Here is a 3,590-nt window from a genome sequence, read left to right as displayed (position 1 = left end):
TTACATTCAGAACAGAATCTCTGTGAGACCAATTCTGAATAAGACTCCCTATGAATTGTGGAAGAACATAAAACCCAACATTTCTTATTTTCATCCTTTTGGTTGTGTTTGCTATGTTCTTAATACTAAGGATAGATTGCATAAATTTGATGCTAAGTCTTCTAAATGTCTGTTACTTGGTTACTCTGAAAGATCTATAGGTTTTAGATTTTATAATACTGCTGCTAAGACTATTGAAGAATCTATTCATGTTAGATTTAACGATAAGCTTGACTCTGATCAGTCAAAGCTAGTTGAGAAGTTTGCAGATTTAAGCATTAATGTTTCTGACAAAGGCAAAGCTCCAGAGGAAGCTGAGCCAGAGGAAGATGAACCAGAAGAAGAAGCTGGTCCCTCTGATTCACAAACTCTGAAGAAGAGCAGAATCACTGCAGCTCATCCTAAGGAATTGATTCTGGGAAACAAAGACGAACCAGTCAGAACCAGATCAGCCCTCAGACCCTCTGAAGAGACCTTGCTTAGTCTGAAAGGATTGGTGTCCTTAATTGAACCCAAGTCCATAGATGAAGCTCTTCAGGACAAGGATTGGATTCTGGCCATGGAAGAAGAATTGAATCAATTCTCCAAGAACGATGTTTGGAGCTTAGTGAAGAAGCCTGAGAGTGTCCATGTAATTGGAACAAAGTGGGTGTTCAGAAACAAGCTGAATGAGAAAGGAGATGTAGTCAGAAACAAGGCAAGGCTAGTTGCTCAAGGCTACAGTCAGCAGGAAGGAATAGACTACACAGAAACATTTGCTCCAGTAGCAAGACTAGAAGCAATCAGACTGTTGATCTCCTTCTCAGTAAATCACAACATAGTTCTTCATCAGATGGACGTGAAGAGTGCTTTCCTAAATGGCTATATTTCAGAGGAAGTTTATGTTCATCAACCCCCAGGTTTTGAAGATGAGAAGAAGCCAGACCATGTGTTCAAATTGAAGAAGTCACTCTATGGTCTGAAGCAAGCTCCCAGAGCATGGTATGAGAGACTCAGCTCATTCCTTCTGGAAAATGAGTTTGTAAGGGGTAAAGTAGATACAACTCTCTTTTGCAAAACTTACAAAGATGATATCTTAATTGTGCAAATCTATGTTGATTATATAATATTTGGCTCTGCTAATCAATCTCTATGCAAAGAATTTTCTAAGATGATGCAGGCTGAATTTGAGATGAGTATGATGGGAGAATTAAAGTACTTTCTGGGAATACAAGTAGATCAAACACCAGAAGGAACATATATCCATCAGAGCAAGTACACTAAAGAACTTCTGAAGAAGTTCAACATGCTGGAATCTACAGTGGCCAAGACTCCAATGCATCCTACATGCATTTTGGAAAAAGAAGATGCTCGTGGTATGATAGGATCTCTTCTATACTTAACTGCATCTAGGCCTGATATATTATTTAGTGTTCATTTATGTGCTCGTTTCCAATCAGACCCAAGGGAAACCCACTTAACTGCTGTTAAGAGGATCCTAAGGTATCTGAAAGGCACCACTAACCTTGGCTTGATGTATAAGAAAACATCAGAGTATAAGCTTTCAGGTTATTGTGATGCTGATTATGCTGGAGATAGAACAGAGAGAAAAAGTACTTCTGGAAATTGTCAATTTCTGGGAAGCAACTTAGTCTCATGGGCAAGCAAGAGGCAATCAACCATTGCACTATCCACTGCAGAGGCAGAATATATCTCAGCAGCAATATGCAGCACTCAGATGCTCTGGATGAAACATCAGCTGGAGGATTATCAGATCCTTGAGAGCAATATCCCAATCTATTGTGATAACACTGCTGCAATCTCATTGAGTAAGAATCCTATCTTACATTCAAGGGCAAAACATATTGAGGTAAAGTATCACTTTATTAGAGATTATGTACAGAAGGGCGTACTTCTTCTGAAGTTTGTTGATACTGACCATCAATGGGCAGATATCTTTACAAAGCCCTTAGCAGAGGATAGATTTAATTTTATTCTGAAAAATCTGAACATGGACTTTTGTCCAGAGTGAAGTTGGATCAGAACCTCTGACTATGATACTTCTTGATCAGAAGATGTCTAGTCCAGAAGGTAACTCGATCAGAGTGTGTGTACCCATTGGTACTGACTCTGAGTCTGAGACAGTAACACGTGTGTCAGTATCTCTGATGCATAGTTCCTTGTGCCCGTGTGACAGTCTGGTACCATGATGAGTGTAGATGTGCTTCTCTCCTGCGTGTGATACGTGTATTTACTGTTACTATAACGTCTTTAATTTTCAACCGTTGATTTTAACCTGCTTGTTTAATCAACAACGGTTACTTTTAAAACCTCACTATGCACACACGTTCTACCCCCACTTCAGATTTTACATTCTCTCTCTTCAGTTTTTCAAAACCGCTTACCCACGATCTTTCTCTCTCGCACTCTATTCATCCTCAACCTTCACCTTCTACCCAAAACCTTCAACCTCTTCAACAATGGTGAGACAAACCAGAAGAGCCACTGCAGATGCAACCCAGTTTCCTCATATGGTAGTTGGTCAAGCAACAGGCCAATTGGGCCCTGAAGCTCCTGTTCAATATCAAGCTCAAGAGCAGACTATTCCGATTGCAGAACGGGGCTGTGCCGTTCACTGCGTATATGCTCCTGAGGAACTTCAAGTACTGGCAGAATGGAGATTTGACCTCGACAATCTGGCTACAAATGGGTATGATCTTCGTCCTGAAGTCCAAGCTCAAGGCTGGGAAAATTACTTCAACAGGCTTCGAGGACCGGTGTATGACAAACTGATTAAGGAATTCTGGAAGCATGCCGACTGCGATGATACTCAGGTGGTATCTCACATTCTTGGCAGGAAGATCATCATTACTGAGAAGTCTTTTGTGAATCTGCTGGGTCCAGAAACTGCTCGTGGGTATCGCTTCCAATTCTCTGAATCGAAGCTGAAACCCCAATCGAGAGATGAGACCAACAAGGCCCTGTACACCAACTACAAACCGGGCAAGACTAATTACAAAGTGATGGATCTTCATCCCAAGCTCAGAATCTGGCACAAGATTCTGCTGAACTGCATCAACCAGAGGCCAAAAGGCAGTTCCCCAGATTACATCAATTTCTACCAGAAGGCAATGCTAATCTTCATCCAAGACAAGAGGAAACTCTGCCTCCCTTTCTTCTTGTTCTCTTACCTGAAGGAATGTATCAGGAAATCAAGGACTACTGCCTCCATCAAGTCCGCAATCAAGTATATCCCTTTTGGGAGATTGCTGTCTGATATCTTCATTGAGAGCGGCCTCATTCAAGATCTGGTCGATGCTGGATGCGTAGAGGATTTGACCACCATTGTCAGTGATGTCTTCACTGCAAATTCTCTGAAGAAGATGGGTCTAGTCAAGAAGAAGATAGCTCCTGCCCATGAAGACACATCTTCTGAAATCAGAAGAAGAAGAGTCCCTCTGAATGACTTTCCTTTGTGGACCCAGGCAGACAACCCTGAAGCAATCACGTGTTTCGTTGATGATCTGAGGAGTCAAGGCTTTGAGATTGATGTTGATGAATTCTTCAGAATG

Source organism: Lotus japonicus, chromosome 5 (genome assembly GCF_012489685.1).
Source record: "Lotus japonicus ecotype B-129 chromosome 5, LjGifu_v1.2".
NCBI lineage: Eukaryota > Viridiplantae > Streptophyta > Magnoliopsida > Fabales > Fabaceae > Lotus > Lotus japonicus.
Note: the sequence above shows the minus strand (reverse complement) of the source record.